The 25621-nt window shown below is 43.9% G+C and overlaps 1 protein-coding gene across 2 annotated transcripts in view; it reads right to left on the minus strand.

Annotated features, from left to right (window-relative positions):
- The window catches only part of LOC126262246 (G1/S-specific cyclin-E), a 197140-nt gene that overhangs the window by 138832 nt on the left and 32687 nt on the right, over positions 1 to 25621 (minus strand). The window contains exon 1 of one of the 2 annotated variants that reach the window (XM_049958729.1): positions 5688 to 5816. The exons of the other annotated variant lie outside the window; for it this stretch is intronic. The gene's annotated coding sequence lies outside the window, so the exon portion shown is untranslated. Of the gene's footprint in view, positions 1 to 5687; positions 5817 to 25621 lie in introns of those variants that run through there. 2 annotated transcript variants of the gene reach the window in all.

The raw sequence follows: 25621 nt of genomic DNA on the forward strand, positions 1-25621 counted from the left end.
GCTTACTGATATCCGTTGTTAACGCTGCAAAAATTTAGTACAACAAACAGACTTCAGTTTTTCCTTACATGAAACTTCTACTGATGATTGTTAGTTACATACGAACTACCATGTAAAGGTTGTCAGAGTCAATTTTCATAGGGTGGTCCATTGATAGTCACCGGGAAAAATATCTCACGAAATAAGCATCAAACGTAAAAACTACAAAGAACGATACTCGTCTAGCTTGAAGGGGGAAACCAAACGGCGCTATAGTTGGCCCGCTAGATGGCGCTGCCGTCGGTCAAGCGGATATCAACTGCGTTATTTTTAAATAGGAACTCGCATTTTTTATTACAGATTCGTGTAGTACGTAAAGAAATATGAATGTTTTAGTTGGACCACCTTTTTTCGCTTTGTGATAGATGTCGCTGTAATAGTCACAAACGTCTAAGTACGTGGTAACACGTAACATTCCGCCAGTGCGGACGGTATTTGCTTTGTGATACATTACCCATGTCAAAATAGACCGTTTACCAACTGCGGAAAAGGTCGATATCTTGTTGATGCATGGCTATTGTGCTCAAAATGCCCAACGGGCGTGTGCTATGTATGCTGCTCGGTATCCTGGACGACATCATCCAAGTGTCCGGACCGTTCGCCCGATAGTTACGTTATTTAAGGAAACAGGAAGTATTCAGCCACATGTGAAACGTCAACCACAACCTGCAACAAATGATGGTGCCCAAGTAGGTGTTTTAGCTGCTGTCGCGGCTAATGGTCACATCAGTAGCAGACAAAATGCACGAGAATCGGGAATCTCAAAAACGTCGGTGTTGAGAATGCTACATCAATATCGATTGCACCCGTACCATATTTCTATGCACCAGGAATTGCATGGCGACGACTTTGAATGTCGTGTACAAAAATGGCTCTGAGCACTATGGGACTCAACTGCTGAGGTCATTAGTCCCCTAGAACTTAGAACTAGTTAAACCTAACTAACCTAAGGACATCACAGACATCCATGCCCGAGGCAGGATTCGAACCTGCGACCGTAGCGGTCTTGCGGTTCCAGACTGCAGCGCCTTTAACCGCACGGCCACTTCGGCCGGCAATGTCGTGTACAGTTCTGCCACTGGGCACAAGAGAAATTACGGGACGATGACAGATTTTTTGCACGCGTTCTATTTAGCGACGAAGCGTCATTTACCAACAGCGGCAACGGAAAATCCAAGGTGGCTGCGACAAGTGGAACATCAGCGACCTTAGCGGGTTAATGTATGGTGCGGCATTATGGGAGGAAGGATAACTGGCCCCCATTTTATCGATGGCAATCTAAATGGTGCCATGTATGCTGATTTCCTACGTAACGTTCTACCGATGTTACTACAAGATTTTTCACTGCATGACAGAATGGCGATGTACTTCCAACATGATGGATGTTCAGCACATGGCTCACGTGCGGTTGAAGCTGTACTGAATAGCATATTTCATGACAGGTGGATTGGTCGTCGAAGCACATTTCCATGGCCCGCATGTTCATCAGATCTGACGTCCCTGGATATCTTTCTGTGGGGAAAGTTAAAGGATATTTGCTATCGTGATCCACCGACAACGCCTGACAACCTGCGTCAGCGCATTGTCAATGCATGTGCGAACATTACGGAAGGCGAACTACTCGCTGTTGAGAGGAATGTCGTTACACGTATTGCCAAATGCATTGAGGTTGACGGATATCATTTTGAGCATTTATTGCATTAATGTGGCATTTACAGGTAATCACGCTGTAACAGAATGCGTTCTCAGAAATGATAAATATACAAGGGTACATGTATCACATTGGAACAACCGAAATAAAATGTTCAAACGTACCTACGTTCTGTATTTTAATTTAAAAAACCTACGGGTTACCAACTGTTCGTCTAAAATTGTGAGCCACATATAGGTGACTATTACAGCGCCATCTATCACAAAGCGAAAGAAGCGGTCCAACTAAAACATTCCTATTTCGTTATGTACTACACGAATATGTAATAAAAATGGGGATCCCTATTTAAAACAAAAAACAAAAAAAAGCGCAGTTGATATCCGTTTGACCTATGGCAGCGCCATCTAGCGGGCCAACCATAGCGCCATCTGGTTTCCCCCTTCAAGCTAGACAAGTTTCGTTCTTTGTAGTTTTTTCGTTTGACGCTTATTTCGTGAGATATTTGGCCCGGTCAGTATCAATGGACCACCCTGTATATACATATCAACTATTAGAGAGAGGGGTGCACAAACGGACACAGCTGTACATGTGAGACAGCCATCCCCAGGGCTGCTGGGAGACGGCGGTGACCGACGTCTAGGACTCTAGACTGTGCCGCTTGTAGACTGAATACAGCAGCGAGCAGTTGGCATCTTTCTTTCAAGTAGTGTGGATGCAGTTTCGTTTATAATGCGAAATGGTGTTTGTTCTCGACTGCTAACCTTTGGCGGGTATGTGAAATCGTCTTCTTACAATTTCCTTAGTGTTCATTTAAAGTAATTACATTGCGGCACCAGGAAAGCAGAATCCTAAGGTACTTTTAGAAACGCGGTTTCAGTCACGGACTTCGTTATGTTACATGTGATGGTAGTCATCTTGCTTAGGTGGGGCTGGTGTAAATATGGGCCACTATTTAAATAGCGCAGTATTCCCTGGGGACTTGAGATGCAGTTTCTTCGTTCGACGTTTCTGCTGTCCCTAATATTAAGAAGAGAAACACTTGAGGATCCAAAGCATCATCACGGTAACGCCGTAAGTTGAACAAGCCGCTTGACAAAAGCGCATTCAAATAGAGGCCTCAACTGACAGATGAGTCTTTCCGTGGTTGGAGGCCCGCTAAGGGCAGGATTGGGAAAATCAAAGGCCTTCAGAAAAAGAAAAATTCAACGCACGGAACGATAAGATTCTTCATCAGTCTCCCACGACCCTCCTCGTGTAGCCAGTAATAATGACCTGGATACCAACGATGTGGACACACCAGACACGAGGCATGCAACTTGTATGTTTAGTGATGAAAAATTCTCTCAAGATGCGGAGAAATGCAGGTTAAGTATGTGAGAACACTAAACAATGTACCGGGGCTGAAAGAGCAGTTTACGTTTGAAGTTTCTGTAAATAATTTTTGATTTGACGTTCATTAAAAAATATTTATATGCAAGATGCTCTCTGTAAATTAGTATACCGTTTTTATCGCCTTATTCAGTTTTATTAACACATTTAAAAAGATTTTTGTGACTTTTGGGGAGGGTCCACATTTGCACAGCATTCTTTTAATGCTATTTTGCGAGTCTTTTGCGAAACTTCTTTTTCAAATATAAATAACTGATATTAATTAACTCGTATCTTTTAGTAAACTTGTTATAGTTGTTAATGAAAAACAAAAAGCTAGAATTTTTCCGAAAGAAAGTATCTCTGAGTCAAAAACAAAATAAGTAGCCCATATTTGCACTTTCTCCTCTATATTGTTCTGTGCAACAGGATAGTAATTCCAATGTTTCTTTACCAAACATTTCACGACCTCCAGAAAATGTTTGAAAGTGTTTTGCGGAATATAGAAGTATTGTACATAAAAACCTTGGAGCCGAGAGCGGAAAATGTTTGTATGAAACGGTACAATAATTATTTTCTTAAAACACTTAATTTCGTAATTATGACTTACGTCCAGACTGCATATCTCGCAGCATCTGAAGTTCTGGACTGGATTTCGAAAGGAAATAGGAAATTACGGTTTAACATCTCGTCAGCGAGCAGGTCATAGGAGCTTAATAGGAAGTTAGGCAATTAGGAAGGCTACTGGAAAAGAAAAAAATCTGTACTTCTACGTGGATTTAAACTCCACGAGATCCTGAATGTGAATGTAATATCGTAAACACTCCACCACAACGTTCGGAAAGGAAGATTAAAATCTAACGTCTCTTCGACGTCCAGGTAACTTGAGACGGAGCTTACGCTCGGACTGATGAACGATAAGAAAAGAGCAGTCCCGTCATCGCTCTAAAATAATTTGGGGAAATTACGGTAAACTTTAATCCTAATGGCCGGACGGAGATTTGAACCGTAGTAGACCACCCCACTACGAATCCTGTGTATCACCAACGTGCCACTTCTCTAGATACCTAGATCAGCAGACCTACAGAATTTATGACATATGTTATACTGTTCAAATGAATTACGCAAACAGAAAACGCAATGAAGAGAGAGGACAAAGATCGACAGATACAATTTAAGGTTGAATTAAATTAATTTTAATGAAGTGAATGGAGTCCGGCACAAGTTTTCATTTGTCACTAAATGTTCGTTACACTACCGGTTCAGTATTTTATCCATCTTCCGCAACTGTAGTTGTATTCATTGAAATAATCAACAACCAGTTGCACAAAAGAAATTTTATTTCCTTAACCGGTTTCAGGTAATTAGTGATCTTCTTCAGAAGGCTGTGCAGAAATATATACCACAAATAAGTAGAAGTTAGCCAACAATATTAAAACTTAGGAACGAAATACTTAATTTTTTAAATTTAGAACAATAATGGTACACACTTGTAACTATAGCATTATTTGCGAGTGTCAAAAATAAGAAACGTGCTGTGTATTGCTGCGGTCCTTAAAAAATACAAGTACTGCATGAAATACAGTAATGAATCCATTAATACAAAAAGAGCTCGTAAATGATTACGTGTGGTGTATAGTGTCTGAACAAAAATGGAAGCCAAACAACAAATGCAGACATCACTATTTATCATTAGGTTTTAATGTATTACTTATTATGTTGCTTATGCGCCCTTACATTCTCGTTTATGCTTTATGACGACTGTGGTTGTGTAAGGTTTTGTTTGATTATTTTATCGTACTTTTACTCCCACTCGGAGGCAACGATGTCTGCACTTGTACTTTGGCTTCCTTATACCATTTCTGTACAGGCACTATGAACTACATGTAAGCATTTACGAGCTCTATTTGTATTAAGGGATTCATTATTGTATTACATGTGGTTCTTGTATTTTTTTTAGGACCACAGCAGTATATTGCATGCATCTTATTTATGACACTCGCAAATGATGTGATGTGTATAAGTATATACAATTTTTTATCTTTAAATGTTTAGAATTTTTAAACTTTTCGTTCCTAAATTTTAATATTCTTATCCAACTTCTACTTATTTGTGGTATATTTCCCTGTGTATCCTTTTGAAGAAGAGCACTAAATGCCTGAAACCGGGGAAGGAAATAATTTTTTTGTCGTCTGGTTGCTGATTATTTCAATAAATTACAGACTCGGTATTTCAGACCAGTTTTATCATATCATCCCCACATAATCTATTCCCCCAGTGGCGCTATTCCCACACACCCTGTGGGAGAACCTCTGGTCATGATGTTCGGAAGTAATAGGAGGAAACAGCAGTGACAGTGAAAGCGTTAGGCATTTGGGATCAGATAGCCCAATAGAGGAGGCGACGGCTAGCGAAGAGCGGGGGATGCAGTCTAGCAGACTTTCTTATTTTTCACGAGAGTTTCATTGTGGTTCATCACGTTTTCTTCACTTCTAGTTGAACATTTACACAGAGACGAAACTGGAAAGTGTGCAATTGCTGGAATATCTCGAATTATCGCTCTCGACCGCCGTCAGATGATTCGTTGACGCAAACGCCTCAGGACAAAACAAGCGCTTTGACTACATACCTGGATGATGCACTGGAGATGCTTTCCAGTCGCAAGGAGAACATCCTATGAAACGAGGAGACTGCTGCGTCCACGTATGATCTCAGGTACAGCACATAGTGGAGTGTTTTCACGAGGCGCCAGCTTAGCGCTGAAGCGCTGCTGTAGCAGTGTAGCGAGAACGCAGCAGCAACTTTTAGCCCGTCGTCTTCCAGCTCGTCCGCTCGAGTATCAGCGCTCGGTTCTTATCGCAGAGGTCCGCGACAAGAAAACCGCTAAGGCCTCCTCTCCTAGCGACTGTGCACACACGAGAAGGACCTCACAACAGAGTGAATAACTGCAACGATAAGCCGGAACTCAAAGGGTAAATTTGACCAGGCGAATCATCTATGCTGCAGCCTTTCTTCCTTGCTTCCGTTCGAAGGAAGTACATTTGTGTGACTGATACATGAGAAAACAAATACTGCATAGACGGCACCGTAAAGCACAGGAAAAGCCATCTAGGCTGTACATCCATTCAGCGTCACAGTGGCATACATGTATCTCACAAAGCATGCAGTACATCATTAAAGACAGAACGGTGAAACAAATACCCTCTAGTTCTATACTACTGCACTAATTTTTTCCACCTAATTCGGTTAATGTCGATTTTATGCAGAATTCTTGGGTATATTCGAAGTTCGAATGTAATAAACTTCCTTCAACTGAAAAGCTTTTGTCCTTTTGGACGTTACCGTGCAAATTATGGATGAAGAACAACAGGCAGATTCCATATTCATATATTTCCGGAAAGCGTTTTGCCATAATGCAGCACTGCAGACTGTTAACAAAGCCCCCAGTATACGGAATAGAGTCTGCGCTATATGAGTGGCTCGAGGATTTTTAAGTACCTGTAATAGAACCTAGTGTCCGCTGCCAGTGGTCCCGCGGTAGCGTTCTCGCTTCCCGAGCACGGGGTCCCGGGTTCCATCCCCGGTGGGGTCAGGGATTCTTCCTGCCTCGAGATGACTGAGTGTTGTTGTGTCGTCATCATCATCATCATTCATCCCCATTACGGTCGGAGGAAGGCAATGGCAAACCACCTCCACTAGGACCTTGCCTAGTAAAGCGGTGCGGGTCTCCCGCATCGTTCCCCTACGCTCTGTAAAGAAGCACGGGACTTCATTTCCATTTCAATAGAACCTAGTACATTGTCTTGGACGTCGAGTGTTCATCAGACATAGGGGTATTATCAGGAGTGACCCAGGGAAGTGCGATAGTACCGTTCTAATTCTCTGTATCCGAGGTCTATTCGGAAAATTCCGAAACTTTTTCTACGCTTACCTTTTACTTATTGCGTATGGTCTCCTTCGAAATGCTCTCCACAATTGCTACAACGCTCCCACTTCTGGAAGCAGTTTAGGTATGCCTCTTGCTGGATCACGCGAAGCACCGTCCGCGAATTATCTTTTATCTCCTCTATGGTTGGAAAATGGCTAAGCAGGGATGGCTAGAGGACAAATGTAAGGATGTAGAGAATATCTCACTAGGGGTAAGATAGATACTGCCTACAGGAAAATTAAAGAGACCTTTGGAGAAAGGAGAACCACTTGCGTGAATATCAAGAGCTTTGATGGAAACCCAATTCTAAGCAAAGAAGGGAAAGCAGAAAGGTGGAAGGAGTGTATAGAGGGTCTATACAAGGGTGATGTACTTGAGGACAATGTTATGGAAATGGAAGAGGATGTAGATGAAGATGAAATGGGAGATATGATACTGCGTGAAGAGTTTGATAGAGCACTGAAGGACCTGAGTCGAAACAAGGCCCCCGGAGTAGACAACATTCCATTAGAACTACTGAGAGCCTTGGGAGACCCAGTCCTGACAAAACTCTACCATCTGGTGAGCAATGTTTATGAGACAGGCGAAATATCCTCAGACTTCAAGAAGAATATAATAATTCCAACCCCAAAGAAAGCTGGTGTTGACAGATGTGAAAATTACCGAACTATCAGTTTAATAAGTCACAGCTGCAAAATACTAACGCGAATTCTTTACAGACGAATGGAAAAACTGATAGAAGCCGAAGTCGGGGAAGATCAGTTTGGATTCCGTAGAAATGTTGGAACACGTGAGACAATACTGACCCTACGACTTATCTTAGAAGAAAGATTAAGGAAAGGCAAACATACGTTTCTAGCATTTGTAGACTTAGAGAAAGCTTTTGACAAAGTTGATTGGAATACTCTCTTTCAAATTCTGAAGGTGGCAGGGGTAAAATACAAGGAGCGAAAGGCTATTTACAATTTGTACAGAAAGCAGATGGCAGATATAAGAGACGAGGGTCATGAAAGGGAAGCAGTGGTTGGGAAGGGAGTGAGACAGGGTTGTAGCCTATCCCCGATGTTATTCAATCAGTATACTGAGCAAGCAGTAAGCAGTATAGAAAACAAAAGAAAAATTCGGGGTAGGTATTAAAATCCATGGAGAAGAAATAAAAACTTTGAGGTTTGCCAATGACATTGTAATTCTGTCAGAGACAGCAAAGGACTTGGAAGAGCAGTTGAACGGAATGGATAGTGTCTTGAAAGGAGGACATAAGATGAACATCAACAAAAGGAAAACGAGGGTAATGGAATGTAGTCGAATTAAATCGGGTGATGCTGAGGGAATTAAATTAGGAAATGAGACACTTAAAGTAGTAAAGGAGTTTTGCTATTTAGGGAGCAAAATAACTGATGATGGTCGGAGTAGAGAGGATATAAAATATAGACTCGCAATGGCAAGGAAAGCGTTTCTGAAGAAGAGAAATTTGTTAACATCGAGTATAGATTTAAGTGTCAGGAAGTCGTTTCTGAAAGTATTTGTATGGAGTGTAGCCATGTATGGAAGTGGAACATGGACGATAAATAGTTTGGACAAGAAGAGAATAGAAGCTTTTGAAATGTGGTGCTACAGAAGAATGCTGAAGATTAGATGGGTGGATCACATAACTAATCAGGAGGTACTGAATAGAATTGGGAAGAAGAGAAATTTGTGGCACAACTTGACTAGCAGAAGGGATCGGTTGGTAGGACATGTTCTGAGGCATCAAGGGATCACCAATTTAGTATTGGAGGGCAGCGTGGAGGATAAAAACCGTAGAGGGAGACCAAGAGATGAATACACTAAGCAGATTCAGAAGGATGTAGGTTGCAGTAGGTACTGGGAGATGAAGAAGCTTGCACAGGATAGAGTAGCATGGAGAGCTGCATCAAACCAGTCTCAGGACTGAAGACCACAACAACATGGTTGGAAATCTTCGTCTCTTCAGTGGGTTTCCAGCTTTGGAAACCACTCCAGATCTGGAGGGTACGGAGGATGAGGAAACACAGTGATTTTGGTTTCAGTTCAATAGTCACGCACCAGCAGGGATGAATGCGCGTGGTGCCATATCTTGATGCAAGAGCCGCGAATTGTCTCGCCACATTTCAGGCCGTTTCCTTCTCACATTTTCTCGCAGGCGTCGCAACACGTCCCGACAGTACCATCGGTTAACAGGTTGTCCCTGTGGCACGAATTCATGATGAACTAATCCTTCAAAGTCAAAGAAGACTATCAAGAAGGCCTTCACTTTTGACCTGACCTGACGAATTTGTTTTCGTCTTGGTGAACCTTTCCTGACGTATTGTGAAGACTGAACGGTTTAAGTACTCATCACCGTAGGTATCCTGCATCATTTGGTGCGTCTCTGTAAAGGTTTTCTTGAGATTCACACAAAATTGAACGCAGACACGTTGCTCCTCTAACTCTGCCATCTCGAAATTCGCAAACTGTGCGACACAACGCTCTACTCAATAGAGCACTGAACGATAGCTAACAGTAATACAACAATGAAACCTCCGGCAGTTACACATTAAACACAGGCGTATGCAGGGATGTCAACCGCATTTCGCTGCGACACATCATCGGTGCGAAAATACAAATGTTGATTTTTTTGCACAGGCCTCGTACATAAAAGGTCTCCCGGACAGGATGAGCATCTACCTGCGACTGTTTGCTGGTGATGCCTCAGCGTGTGGCAAAGTGTCATCTTTGGGCAACTATAGGAGGGTAGAGGATGATTTGAACACAATTTCTATTTGATGTGCTTAGTGGCAGCATGCTCCAAATATAAGTAATGTAAATTAAAGCAGATGAGTGGGAAAACAGCCCTGAATGTTCGAATAGTGGTAAAGCTATTAGAAACGTTAGGAGTTCGTAAGGTCGGTTGTAGGGAAGGCAAATTGTCGAATTCCCTTTCTTGGGAGAGTTTTAGGAAAGAGTAACCCATCTATAAAGGAGTCTGCGCATAGAACACTTGTGCGACTCACTCTAGTACTGCTCGAGTGTTTGGGATCCCCAGCGGGTCGGATTAAAGGAAGACATCGAAGCAATTCAGAGCCTGGCTGCTAGATTTGTTACCGGTAGATTTGATCAACAAGTGAGTATTACAGGAATGCTCCGTGAACTTAAGTGGGGATCCCTGGAAGGAAGACGACGTTCTTTTCGCGAAATACTGTCAAGGAAATTAGAAACTGCCAACATTTTGCTTAAGGACCGCTTAGACAAGATAAGAGAAATTATAGCTCGTACGGAGGAGTAGAAACAGTCGTATTTTACTCTCTCCGTTTGCGAGTGAGACAGGAAGGGGTTCAAATGGCTCTGAGCACTATGGGACTTAACATCTGAGGTCATCAGTCCCCTAGACTTGTTGTTGTTGTTGTGGTCTTCAGTCCCGAGACTGGTTTGATGCAGCTCTCCATGCTACTCTATCCTGTGCAAGCTTCTTCATCTCCCAGTACCTACTGCAACCTACATCCTTCTGAATCTGCTTAGTGTATTTATCTCTTGGTCTCCCCCTACGATTTTTACCCTCCACGCTGCCCTCCAATACTAAATTGGTGATCCGTTGATGCCTCAGAACATGTCCTACCAACCGATCCCTTCTTCTGGTCAAGTTGTGCCACAAACTTCTCTTCTCCCCAATCCTATTCAGTACTTCCTCATTAGTTATGTGATCTACCCACCTAATCTTCAGCATTCTTCTGTAGCACCACATTTCGAAAGCTTCTATTCTCTTCTTGTCCAAACTATTAACCGTCCATGTTTCACTTCCATACATGGCTACACTCCATACAAATACTTTCAGAAATGACTTCCTGACACTTAAATCTGTACTCGATGTTAACAAATTTCTCTTCTTCAGAAACGCTTTCCTTGCCATTGCCAGTCTACATTTTATATCCTCTCTGCTTCGACCATCATCAGTTATTTTGCTCCCCAAATAGCAAAACTCCTTTACTACTTTAAGTGTCTCATTTCCTAATCTAATACCCTCAACGTCACCCGACTTAATTCGACTACATTCCATGATCCTCGTTTTGCTTTTGTTGATGTTCATCTTATATCCTCCCTTCAAGACACCATCCATTCCGTTCAACTGCTCTTCCAAGTCCTTTGCTGTCTCTGACAGAATTACAATGTCATCGGCGAACCTCAAAGTTTTTATTTCTTCTCCATGGATTTAGAACTACTTAAACGTAACTATCCTAAAGACATCACATACATCCATGCCCGAGGTAGGCTTCGAACCTGCGACCGTAGCAGCAGCGCGGTTGCGGACTCGGCCACAGCGCCACAGGAAAAGGGAACAACTAGTAATCTTCTTCTTAGTCCAAGTGATTCGCTTGTTTGGCGTAATGGGGATGTGAATTTCATGCGGTTAATGCCTATGAGATCTTGATATGGTAAGTTTGCATTTGTTCTTGATCTTATTGTTTTATGCATTATTTTCTAAATCTGGGGAGTTTGTTGTGCGCTAGGTCAGGAAATCGTACGCACTGTGTGGGCCTCCATTCTCCTGAAATTATTACCATTCTCTCCTTCACGTGGACACTCACTCTAGCCACATAATTACCATTATGAGCTAGCAGTAGAGCCACCATCGACTGTTCAAAGAACTTAAAACTAACCATTGTGGGAGTGATCAAGAATTTCCTTCCGTGTTTTGCTCTTTGTCACATATTACGCACTCCACTGAGAAATGCACAATGTCCTCTTAACAATCCTGTAATCACAATTCTGTTATTCACTTTACCGGGTTTTCCGTCGTGTTAGCAGCTTCTCTGAGTTGTTCCAATGCTCGTGGCAGTGGGGTTACGTGGGCACAGTCCTTAATGTACCACTGAATGGAAAAGTCACAAGACGTTAGGTCAGACGACCTGGGCGGAGAAGGGATTAGAGTCACATCATCGTCACCGCTACGCCCAATCCAGTGTTGCCGAAGTTCGTCGTTTAGGTAGCGACGAACATCGATGCTAGTTCGCTTCGGTAGTTGCGCGATCAGCGCACTGGATTGCCTGCCGAAGGGTTCCGGGTTTGACTCCCGATCGCGTCGGAGATTTTCTCCGCTCGCGGACTGGGTATTGTGTCGTCCTTACGTTCCTGTCGTCATAACTGACATTCCACAGTTGACATGGCTACATGGAAACCTCCCGAATGCCAATAAATAAATTAAAAAAAAAAATCGCTGCTCCAGTGAAGGTGTGGCCTGTCTTGATGGAAGATGAAAGTCTCGTAATCAGCAGTCCGTTATGAAAACAACCGCATCTGGAACATATTAAGATAGGAGGTACCCGTTATAGGAGAAAAAAGGCCTGTACAGCATCTTCTGTGACACTGCACAGAAAACATTTACTTCGGTGAATCGCCTTCATGCGCCACAATTTAATGAGGATGTTCAGTGTACCAAGTTCTCGCGTTGTGGCGATTAACCTTCTCAGATAAATGGAACGTTGCTCCATTGCAAGCTTGGAATCTAAATGTTCTTTTCGCATGCCGCCGTGACTGTAGTTTTGTCACCAGGGTGCGACGGTGAATCCATATTTCGCTTACAGTCACATAACGGAGTTTAAAATGTGCACATAATCCAGCTTCATCCAACTAATACATTACTGTTTAAATTAGTTCAGTTTAATTCTTCAAGCTAAAACGTCAAAGAGAATCAAACTTTAAATTCCTATCCACGGCTGGTTTTGTTGGGCGCATTTTTTCTGTGATTTATAATGGACAGAGCTCGGCTATTTAATCAACAGCATTATGCCATAATGCCATGAAGTCCTTAAGATACACTTGGAAAAGAGCACCGCCGTAAGACGGTCGACATATGGCACTGTAAGGTACAAAGTTTATAAGAATGATATCTGGAGGCCACATGTTTTAATTCTAGTTGATGATAAGTTAAATTGGAGCGATCACATAGATAGCGTTGAGGGTAGAGCAAATCTAAGACTGCTATTCATTGGCAGAACACTTATAAGGTGCAACAGGTCTACTAAAGAGACTGCTTACACCACGCTTGTCCTCCCTGTTCGGGAGTATTACTGTACGGTGTGGGATCCGCATCAGGTGGGACTGACGGATAACATCGAAGAAGTTCAAAGAAGGGCAGCTCGTTTTGTATTATCTCGAAATAGGAGAGATAGTGCTACAGATACGATACGTGAATTGGAGTGGCAAAAATTAAAACAAAGGCGTTTTTCGTTGCGACGGGATCTCCTCATGAAATTTCAATCTCCAGTTTTATCCTCCGATTGCGAACACATTCTGTTGGCACCCACCTGCATAGGGAGAAATGATCATTACGATAAAATAAGAGAAATCAGGGCTCGCACAGAACAATTTAAGTGCTTGTTTTTCCCGCGCGCCGTTCGAGAGTGGAACGGTAGAGAGACAGCATGAAGGTGGTTCATTGAACCCTCTGCCAGGCACTTTATTGTGAATAGCAGACTAATCACGTAGACGTAGATGTAGATATAGAGTACACGACTGAACCTTGAGTCTAAGAAGTAGATCACAAAGTACAAACTAAGACAATGGTGAAAAATGAAACACAAATTAACTTTTAAATACTCTTTTTTTTCTTTTTTAAGGGTAAATACTTGAATTTTTGCTTCCAACATCGTCAGAATGATGGTATCCGCGATTAAACGTCCTCCTGGTGTACTGCGCGTGTTTGTCGCGGAGCGGCCTCCACGATCTTGCTACCAGCTCTTCACAAAGTCTGACTTGCTCACAATCGTCGCTAATTGGCTGCAGTTTTATGATCGTAGCTCCACAACAGAGCATTCCCCCCATGGCGTTGTGTGATAAACTTCGAGCGATTTGGTGTCCCCTACCTGCTGCGACCTTATTATGAGGTTGCAGCTCGTTTTGTATTATCGCGAAATAGGGGAGATAGTGTCACAGACATGATACGTGAATTGGAGTGGCGGTTTTCGTTGCGACGGGATCTTCTCACGAAATTTCAATCACCAGTTTTCTCCTCCGATTGCGAAAACATTCTGTTGGCAACCACCTACACACGGAGAAATGATCATCACGATAAAATGAGAAAAATCGGGGCTTGTACGGAAAATTTAAGTGCTCGTTTTTCCCGCGTGCCGTTTGAGAGTGGAACGGTAGAGAGACAGCATGAAGGTGGTTCATTGACCCCTCTGCCAGGCACTTTATTGTGAATAGCAGACTAATCACGTAGACGTAGATGTAGATGTTGCTTTCTTTCTTTTTTCCTGTGTTCTGCATGTACGAGGTGCGGCTAGAAAAAAACCGGACTGATGCTGGAAAAAACATTTATTTACAATTATTTACAATTTCATGTTATCTCCTTCAATGTACTCTCCTCCTCGGTCTCTACACCGCTCCATACGAATTTTCCACTGTTCATAGCAATGCTGCAGATCATTTTCGGTAAGTCCATACATTACTTCCGTCGCTTTTTCTTTTACTGCTTCAACAGTCTCAAATCTAGTTCCTTTGAAAGCTGACTTGACTTTAGGGAAAAGAAAAAAGTCACAGGGGGCCAAATCAGGTGAGTAGGGTGGATGATCTAAGATGGGAATGTTGTGTTTTGCCAAAAACGTCTTCACTGACAACGCACTGTGAGCTGGGGCATTGTCTTGGTGAAGGATCCATGACTCTTTTCTCCACAAATCGTTCCGTTTTCTCCGTACTCGCTCACGTAGGGTAGCCAGGACGCTAATGTAGTAATGCTGATTCACTGTTTGTCCCTCTGGTACCCAATCAATGTGCACAATCCCTTTGATGTCAAAAAAAAAAAAAAACGATCATCATTGCCTTGAATTTCGATTTTGACATTCGTGCTTTTTTTTGTCGTGGAGAACCAGGAGTTTTCCAATGCATCGATTGGCGTTTAGTTTCGGGATCGTAAGTAAAAAACCACGATTCATCGCAAGTAATAACATTTTGTAAGAAGGTGGGATCACTTTTAATGTTTTCCAGGATGTCAGAACAAATCATTCTTCGGCGTTCCTTCTGTTCAATTGTGAGACACTTTGGAACCATTTTTGAACACACTTTGTTCATGTTGAAACTTTCATGAAGAATCTGCCTAACACTTTCCTTGTCAACTCCTGTTAACTCAGACACTGCTCTGATTGTTAAACGGCGATCTTGTCGAACAAGTTTACCGATTTTTTCAATGTTTGCATCAGTTTTTGCTGACAATGGTCTGCCAGTGCGAGTGTCATCACTGGTGTCTTCGTGGCCATCTTTAAATCGTTTAAACCACTCAAACACTTGTGTTCGCGATAAACAATCATCGCCGTACACTTGTTGTAACATTACAAACGTTTCACTTGCAGATTTTCCTAGTTTGAAACAAAATTTGATGTTAACGCGCTGTTCTTTCTGTACACTCAACATTTTCCGACGCACAGACAAAACGTCAACTACTTAAAACAGACGCCACGGGCAGACTGAGTGCAGGAGGCAGATGAAACTCGAGCAGTAGGCGGAGCGAGAGTCACGTGACAGGCCACGCGACTTTCAGCCTTATTGCATTCGTTTTATTGTTTCACCAGTACTAGTCCGGTTTTTTTCTAGCCACACCTCGTATTTAGGATGTAAAGTCCCCATTTAGTACGTGGATGAGCCCAAGTTCGTGTTAGTCCACTTCTCGAACGCAGTAGAGCAGCGATTTTGCGTGGCACCAATTCCGCAAGTCGTTGTTGGTTGTTGGAGCGACTTGGCACCAGTTGTGTACCCGCAGTTCACGCAATCACTCCAAATTATGTACCGGTGGCTCGTGGGTACGAAGCTGGCACCACATGTCGTCCCAGATCTCTTCCCTGGGTGTAGATCAGACGAACTTGCTTGCCAAGACAACAACATCAATTGTCTGTCATGTTCCTCAAACCGTTGTCGCACGATTCTGGCCTATGACACGGACAATTAGCCTGCTGGAAGATACCATCGCAGACATCAAGGATACAAGTGGTCCGCGGAAATGTTCACGCAATCCACAACAGAGATAGTGACTTCAATCACTACCACAGGTCCCATGGTGCACAGTTGTAGATCCACCATAACATAACACTGCACTCGCCAGCCTGCGTCCGTGGAGTGGAGGATGTTTGGAGCAGCCGTTCTCCTGGGTGACGATGTATCCTAACACGACCATCGAAGCGGTGTAACGATAAACGTGATTCATCAGGCGCCACTTTCCATTGGTCTACGGTTCAATGCCGTTGATCCCATGCCCAAGGCAACCATAACTGACGATATAGGTGGGTCAATATGGTGATTTTAGGCTCTCTGCAAACGGAGCGACTCAAATGAAACCCATAGCCGATGCGAGTTGGTAAGCGGCCGGCTGCGAATCTTTTCCTGTGTAGTTAAACAGGTACCCGCCAACGGCGCGAATGCAAGGTGACTCACCAGTTAAATCGCTTGCGACGCTTTGCCAACCAGCTGGAGTCCACGTTGCCAAGCGATCTGAGTTGCCTCGAGTCCTCGAGCACAGCTGTGTTTTATTTGATTCGAAGGTGAACGAGCAGGTTGTGAGCATTAGCTTTGCGCTGGAAGTGGATAAACGTCCCACTTTACACAACTGCAAGTGCCGAGGCTAATGCAGGAGATATTTGACAGAGAAAGTGTGGTGTGAAGTGGGAAATGAATTTCATGTGACACGTATGTTGTTTTATGTTTTATGTTAACCGGGGACCTAGAAACGGCGGAGAGGCTCCGTCCCCGCCGCAGCCGCAGTGGTCCACAACCCCACGACGACTACCGCAGTCCACTTCACGCCTCCGCCGCCCCACACCGAACCTAGGGTTATTGTGCGGTTCGGCCCCCGGTGGACACCCCCAGGGAACGTCTCACACCAGACGAGTGTAATCCCTATGTTTGCGTGGTAGAGTAATGGTGGTGTACGCGTACGTGGAGAACTTGTTTGCGCAGCAATCGCCGACGTAGTGTAGCTGAGGCGGAATAAGGGGAACCAGCCCGCATTCGCCGAGGCAAATGGAAAACCGCCTAAAAACCATCCACAGACTGGCAGGCTCACCGGACCTCGACACAAGTCCGCCGGGCGGATTCGTGCCGGGGACCAGGCGCTCCTTCCCGCTCCAGAAAGCCGTGCGTTAGATCGCTCGGCTAACCGAGCGGGCGACGCGTATGTAGTGTATTGTACATCTACTGTTCAAAATAAAATGGGGGAAAACGTATAAAAAATATAAATATTACTGGGAGTATTCTTTTGTGCGACTAGCAGCCTCCAGTACCTGTAAGCACAATCGTGCTGACATACAAATGATTTAACGCGCACAAAGCATCAACACACTTCCGTTCATATAAGTCTCAAGATATTTGGTTCTGTAATATACACAACAAAAGTTTGAAATAACATAGCCGGCCGCTGTGGCCGAGCGGTTCTAGGCACTTCAGTCCGGAACCGCGCTGCTGCTACGGTCGCAGGTTCGAATTATACACAACAAAAGTTTGAAATAACATAGCCGGCCGCTGTGGCCGAGCGGTTCTAGGCACTTCAGTCCGGAACCGCGCTGCTGCTACGGTCGCAGGTTCGAATCCTGCCTCGGGCGTGGATGTGTGTGATGGCCTTAGGTTAGTTAGGTTTAAGTATTTCTAAGTTCTAGGGGACTGATGACCGCAGATGTTAAGTCCCATAGTGTTTAGAGCCATTTGAACCATTCTGAAATAACATACAGTTTACTACAACGACTTCTTATAGCACATCCGTTGAGGTTTGTGCAACACCTTATTAACAAAATAAACATAATTCCCTCCGAGAAGAAGGAAGATTTTGGTTAGCTACAAAAAATCATTACAAAACATATCAGCCTCTCTCCTAAGCGTACATCTTCGGAACAAAAACAGTGAAAATCTTTATCTCATGATGACAATTACCAGCCTCTAGTAGTATGTCTTCCTCACTCACGGATGAGTTCTTCCACTCAGTGAGGCACGCTCTGTATGAGACCGTCAAGTGTATCTTGAGGCATGAGGTCCCACTCCTCACTTGCAGCTTCACTGAGGTCCTGAAGATTCTCAGGTGGATTCGGACGTTAAGCAATGACAAGCTTCAATAGGTCCCATGTAGGCTCAATTGCAGTCATAGCTGGGGACTGTGCAGGCCAATGCATTCGGTTGATGTTGTTTCTTTGAAGATACCGAGACCTCGCATCGCCATCGACTAGGATGAAGTTGTCTCCGATTTCACGTCTGTAGGACCTTACAATCGTTTAGAGGACCTCTTGGGTGTATTGTGGACCAGTCAAACTGCCGTACACGGGAATTAGAGGGGTCTGACGTTTCATCATTATTGCCGCCCAGAACATTATACTCCGACCTGCAAAAGGGTGGACTTCCTGAACGTATCGGCGTTCCTGTGTCGTCTAGGACTTCTCGAAATCCTAACATGTCTTGTGTCCGGCCGCAGACCAATCCTTGTCTCGTACACAAACATGAAATTACTCCATTTTGCTGAGATCCAATGTTCATTGGTCTTCTGGAATGAAGTCCACAGTGTTGAAATCTTCTACGCACTGTTTGGATGAGATACGAATCTCTGTTGCCCGGGACAAGTCATGTCCAATATTTCTGACTGTTGATGTTGGGCGCCTGCGAGCCGGCAGTTGGAGGAAACGATCCTGCATTAGTGTTGTCACACGAGGACGACCACTGTGAGGTCTGTCGTTCACATTTCCCACCTCCCTGTACTTTCTTCACACCTTAAATACGCCGCTTTGAGTGACATCTAACCGATGGGCAGCACTCTGCTGCGTATGACCTGCTGAAAGTAAAGCCGCTGTCTTGACTCTGTCGAAGTGTTGCATGCCTCTACGTGGCATGCTACTGCAGTCGTGAACATAAACTGAAAGAAGCTGTTGATACTGGACTGCTCTCCGTGTGTTGCTGCGGCAGCAGTATGTTTACATGACTGGAAAACGGCCACAAAGCATGTTGTTGTTGTGGTCTTCAGTTCAGAGATTGGTTTGATGCAGCTCTCCATGCTACTTTATCCTGTGCAAGCTTCTTCATCTCCCAGTACCTACTGCAACCTACATCCTTCTGAATCTGTTTAGTGTATTCATCTCTTGGTGTCCCTCTACGATTTTTACCCTCCACACTGCCGTCCAATACTAAATTGGTGATCCCTTGATGCCTCAGAATATGCCCTACCAACCGATCCCTTCTTCTAGTCAAGTTGTGCCACAAATTTCTCTTCTCTCCAATTCTACTCAATACCTCCTCATTAGTTATGTGATCTACCCATCTAATCTTCAGCATTCTTCTGTAGCACCACATTTCGAAAGCTTGTATTCTCTTCTTGTCCGAACTATTTATCGTCCACGTTTCACTTCCATACATAGCCACACTCCATACAAATACTTCCAGAAACGACTTCCTGACATTTAAATCTATACTCGATGTTAACAAATTTCTCTTCTTCATAAACTCTTTCCTTGCCATTGCCGGTCTACATTTTATATCCTCTCTACTTCGACCATCATCAGTTGTTTTGCTCCCTAAATAGCAAAACTCATTTACTAGTTTAAGTGTATCATTTCCTAATCTAATTCCGGCAGCATCACCCGATTTAGTTCGATTACATTCCATTATCCTCGTTTTGCTGTTGTTGATGTTCATCTTATATCCTCCTTTCAAGACACTGTCGATTCCGTTCAACTGCTCTTCTAGGTCCTTTGCTGTCTCTGGCAGAATTACAATGTCGTCGGCGAACCTCAAAGTTTTTATTTCTTCTCCATGGATTTTAATTCCTACTTCGAATTTTTTTTGTTTCCTTTACTGTTTGCTCAATATACAGATTGAATAACATCGGGGATAGGCTCAACCCTGTCTCCCTCCCTTTCCAACCACTGCTTCCCTTTCATGCCCCTCGACTCTTATAACTGCCAGCTGGTTTCTGTACAAATTGTGAATAGCCTTTCGCTCCCTATATTTTACCCCTGCCACCCTCAGAATTTGAAAGAGAGTATTCCAGTCAACATTGTCAAAAGCTTTCTCTAAGTCTACAAATGCTTGAAACGTAGGTTTGTCTTTCCTTAGTCTTTCCTATAAGTCGCAGTGTCAGTATTGCCTCACTTGTTCCAATATTTCTACAGAATCCAAACTGATCTTTCCCGAGGTCGGCTTCTACCAGTATTTCCATTCGTCTGTAAAGAATTCGTTTTAGTATTTTGCAGCCGTGGCTTATTAAACTGATAGTTCGGTAATTCCACATCTTTCAACACCTGCTTTCTTTGGGATTGGAATTATTATATTTTTCTTGACGTCTGAGGGTCTCATACGTCTTGCTCACTAGATGGTAGAGTTTTGTTAGTCCTGGCTCTCCCAAGGCTATCATTAGTTCTAATGAGATGTTGTCTACTCCCATCATATCAGTAGTAAACACCGTCCAGTTTATGGGCTCTAACTGGATGATGAATGAAGTGCCTAGGTCAATGAGACCTCTGGTATCGTAGACTACATTTTACGATAGTATTTCAAACTTTTCCTGAGCAGTGTAGAAGTAAATGCGTGCTATAGCGGAGAATACCAACTCTGCCAAATCGCTGTAGCACTGTTGCCATTCGATAAAATGTTATGAATTTCGAATCTGTCTGTTACACCTCCTTCAGTTTATGTTTCTTTGGATGAACTGATGAATCAAGAATTTTCTTCGTTTTCTCATTCGTGTTTATTAATGGAGAAACTCATCTTCGTCGGAGTTTGAATCTGTGGTCGACAAGCCGAGTGTAACCAAAAGATACTCCGGTGCGACAAACCGTATTTCCTTTCCTCCAAGCTAGCAACGGCAGCTGCAGTTTCTCATTTCAGAGTTGCGCCGTGCGCGGAATAGCAGTGCAGCTGCACGTTGCGTTTCTCTTCAGTCCCCCCTGTGCAGACGTTCTCCGTCTACTGCAGAGCCTCATGTTCTACAGTGTGTACTGAACGACGTGCTCTAAAAGACTTGCGCCTGCACCATCGTTGTACTCGGTCGTCCATATGGCATAGATCACACTCTGTCCCGCTTTGCAGAGCCGGCAAGTCTCAAACATCCGCTTTCTGTGGTGAGGCTTGACATTCAACATCTTAGTGCCTACTCATATATGGCAAGTGGTTGGAGGACGGTGGGACCACGGGTAGGGGTAAAGTGTCGGGCGTCACCACACGGAACGACTGAAAACAAATGCAACAGGCAGGCAACCTAAACCGGCAGCTGTCTGCCGACTAGCTGACAACGCAGTTCTTTTCTAAAGGTATTTCTCGGGAATGTAGGCTTGTACGCAAGAGAAAGTTGTACCATAAACAGTTCAGGCAAGGAAGAAACTAAAAACTTTTGAAATGTGATGCTACAAATTCTACAGAAACCAGATGGCAGTTATAAGAGTCGAGCGGCATGAAAGGGAAGCAGTGGTTGGGAAGGGAGTGAGACGTGGTTTTAGCCTCTCCCTGATGTTATTCAATCTGTGTATTGAGCAAGCAGTAAAGGAAACAAAAGAAAAATTCGGAGTAGGTATTAAAATCCACGCAGAAGAAAAAAAAAACTTTGAGGTTCGCCGATGAGATTGTAATTCTGTCAGAGACAGCAAAGGACTTGGAAGAGCAGTTGAACGGAATGGATAGTGTCTTGAAAGGAGGATATAAGATGAACATCAACAAAAGGAAAACGAGGGTAATGGAATGTAGTCGAATTAAATCGGGTGATGCTGAGGGAATTAAATTAGGAAACGAGACACTTAAAGTAGTAAAGGAGTTTTGCTATTTGGGGAGCAAAATAACTGATGATGGCCGAAGTAGAGGGGATATAAAATGTAGACTGGCAATGGCAAGGAAAGCGTTTCTGAAGAAGAGAAATTTGTTAACATCGAGTACAGATTTAAGTGTCAGGAGGTCGTTTCTGAAAGTATTTGTATGGAGTGTGGCCATGTATGGAAGTGAAACATGGACGATAAATAGTTTAGAAAAGTAGAGAATAGAAGCTTTCGAAATGTGGTGCTACAGGAGAATGCTGAAGATTAGATGGGTAGATCACATAACTAATGAGTAGGTATTGGATAGAATTGGGGGGAAGAGGAGTTAGTGGCACAACTTGACTAGAAGAAGGGATCGGTTGGTAGGACATGTTCTGAGGCATCAAGGGATCACCAATTTAGTATTGGAGGGCAGCGTGGAGGGTAAAAATCGTAGAGGGAGACCAAGAGATGATTACACTAAGCAGATTCACAAGGATGTGGGTTGCAGTAAGTATTGGGAGATGAAGAAGGGTGTACAGGATAGAGTAGCATGGAGAGCTGCATCAAACCAGTCTCAGGACTGAAGACCACAACAACAACAACAGTATATTAGTTAAGATTAGATGGAGAGATCGAACAACTAGTGAGTAGATACTGAATCCAACAGGGGCAAAAGGAATTTATGGAGAAACCTGACTAAAAGAAGGAATCGGTAGATAGGACACGTCCTGAGGCATCAAGGAATCGTCAGTTCAGAAAGGAAGGCAGCGTGTGTGTGTGTGGCAAAAAACTGTGAAGGGAGACCTAGACTTGAATGCAGTAAACGGATTCAGATGGCTGTAGATTGCAAGAAGACGTCTGCACAGTATAGACTAGCGTACGTAAAAATAGGTGTGTGTAAAGTAGCATGGAATAAGAGAACGGAAATTTACAGTAGAACTAAATGGGAGAGCGAGCAAACACAAGGTTCTGAAAAATGGAATACCGCAAGGGTCAGTTTTGGCAACATCTCTGTTCAGTCTCTATATATCTGACATCATAGTTTTAAATTCACAGATCTGCGCATACGACGAAACAACAGTACAAGCAAAGTCTTTCGAGAAATTAGAAGAATTACTTAACGCTGATGCAGAAACCCTGATGTCGAAACCCTTGCAAAATACTACAGTGAGTGGCATTTAATCATCAACCCAACAAAAATTGTAATTAGAGTAATGCACCTAAACAAAAGGAAAGCAAACGGAGAACTAAATCTAAATGCAATGGTCCAAGCAATTAGACACAACTGAGCCCTGCCTCTTGGAAGACGTAGTCCAGAAAATGAAAACAAGAAATAATATAATAGAAAAGCTAGCAGGAACAACCTGGGGCACCTCAGCGGCTACATTACGCAGTTCAGCGTTGGCTCTTGTACATAGTGTTGGTGAGTACTGTGCGCTAGTGTGGGCCAGGCGCATCCACACGAAAAAGGTTGACATCCAGTTCCATGAAACCATAGGGGTAATCTCGGGACCACTGGTATAAGCACCATTCCTTGGCTTCCAGTTCTAGCACGCGTTAAACCTCCAAGTATCCGACGACAAACAGCACCTCATCGGTTAGCTAACTCAGTCAGAGACACCAATATTTTCTCAAATCTGGAAAACCGTTTAAGACGGATGAAGTAATACCCCAGCATTCGAAGACCGGATGGAGAGAAGGGTGGCAGGGAATAGCCGTGATGAAGAGCAGTCCGTTGCCTGACCCAACAGTGCAAGAGCCGGTTCAAAATAGCTCTGAGCACTTTGGGACTTAACTTTTGAGGTCATCAGTCCCCTAGAACTTAGAACTACTTAAACCTAACTAACCTAAGGACATCACACATATCTATGCCTGAGGCAGGATTCGAACCTGCGACCGTAGCGGTCGCGCGGTTCCGGAGTGAAGTGCCTAGAACCGCTCGGCCAAATCGGCCGGCTGCAAAAGGCGGGATTTGACCTGCCAAACATTGGACTACACTGAACAGACTGCGAACCGGATTTGGACGACGCAGACAATTAAATGGTCAAATAGGGTATTGTCGAAGATCCCAATTGTGACTATGGAATGGAACAGACCATGGATCATAGTTTAAGTTATGATGTGTACGGTTTTCCTGATGAATGTCGTAACGAAATTAACGAAATCCACATATTTACAGGCAACGCCAAAGATTGACTACAAAAGTCCATTTTTATATTGTAATTGTGTATATTTGTGTGCATTGTTGCTTTTTGTTTCATTTAAAACTTATTTTCTATAGTCTAGCTGTCGAGCGCAAAATAATAAATAATTAACATAGAAGAAACGGACGTATACAACGTGTAAACAAACAGTTAACCAATTTCTGTGTGCACAGTTTGTGTCTTCGCTGTAGACTTTTCGTGAAAACGTTCGGATAACATCATAACAACTGTTTTGTATTGATATGTAAATTAATTATCAATCTCTTTAATGCAGTGGTTACAAATAGATAAATCGCAAGTTTGGAATGTTGCCGGCCACTATATGCCCGAAGGGCCAGCTACATAATCGCTTACTTGATTCCTTTCGAGCCGACCGGAGTGGCCGTGCGGTTCTAGGCGCTACAGTCTGGAACCGAGCGACCGCTACGGTCGCAGGTTCGAATCCTGCCTCGGGCATGGATGTACGTGTTGTCCTTGGGTTAGTTAGGTTTAATTAGTTCTAAGTTCTAGGCGACTGCTGACCTCAGAAGTTAAGTCGCATAGTGCTCAGAGCCATTTGAACCATTTGCCATTTGATTCCTTTCGATGTGAAATTTCCTCTCACTTGCGGTTTCTTTAATCCCTGGAGTATGTGCGAGCGATGTCCACTGATCAGTCAGAACATTATGACCAGTTTCCTAGTAGCCGATATGTCGACCTTTGCCACAGATAACAGTGGCGGCGCGTCGTATCATGGAAGCAGTCGGGCCTTGGTAGGTCGGTGGAGGGAGTTGGCACCATATCTGCACACACAAGTCACCTATTTCCCATAAATTCCGGGGAGAGGGTGATGAGCGCCGACGCCGCGTTCAATCACGTCCCAGATGTGTTCGATCGGGTTCAGATCCGGAGAGTTGGGGGGGGGGGGAGGGGGCAGCACATCAATTGGAAATCGGCACTGTATCCTCGAACCACTCCATCACACTCCTGGCCTTGTGAAATGGCGCATTGTCTTGTTGAAAAATGCAACTGCCGTCGGGAAACATGATCGTCATGAAGGAGTGCACGTGGGCCGCAACCAGTGTGCGACTCTCCTTGGTCCTCATGGTGCCTTGTACGAGCTCCAGTGGCTCCTTGGACGCCCACGTGAATGTTTCCCAGAGCATAAAGCGTCCAATGTCGATGATCACGAGTCCATTTCAGTCGAAGTTGTCATGTTAACATCGGTGCACTGTGTGTTCAGACACACTTGCACTTTGTCCAGCATTAAATTCTGATGTTAATTCCGCCACAGTTCGCTGCCTGTTCTGTTTTACCGGTCTGCCCGGCCTACGACGTCTGACTTCTGTAATGAGTAGTGAACGCCCAACCCCACGACGTTTGGACGTGGTTTCACCTTGGTTTCGCCACGTGTTGAAGATACTCACATCACTCCTCGAACACCGGACAAGTCGTGAGTTTCCGAAATGCTCGTGCCGAGCCTCCGGGGCATCACAATCTGCCCTCGGTCAAACGCTCCCCTTCCCCATTCTACACGCGTTAGCATGCTCACTGATACTACATGCAATGTGCGTGTGCCTGGCGAGCAGTCATTCCTCGCCAGGTGACAGTGCTATCACCTGGACTGGTTTATATCGATAGCAGGTCGGTGGTCATAATGATCTGGCTGATCCGAATTTTTCATTATTTTGCAATTTTCAATTTAATTTTACGA

The sequence above is a fragment of the Schistocerca nitens genome, chromosome 6, assembly GCF_023898315.1.
Source record: "Schistocerca nitens isolate TAMUIC-IGC-003100 chromosome 6, iqSchNite1.1, whole genome shotgun sequence".
NCBI classification, from domain to species: domain Eukaryota; kingdom Metazoa; phylum Arthropoda; class Insecta; order Orthoptera; family Acrididae; genus Schistocerca; species Schistocerca nitens.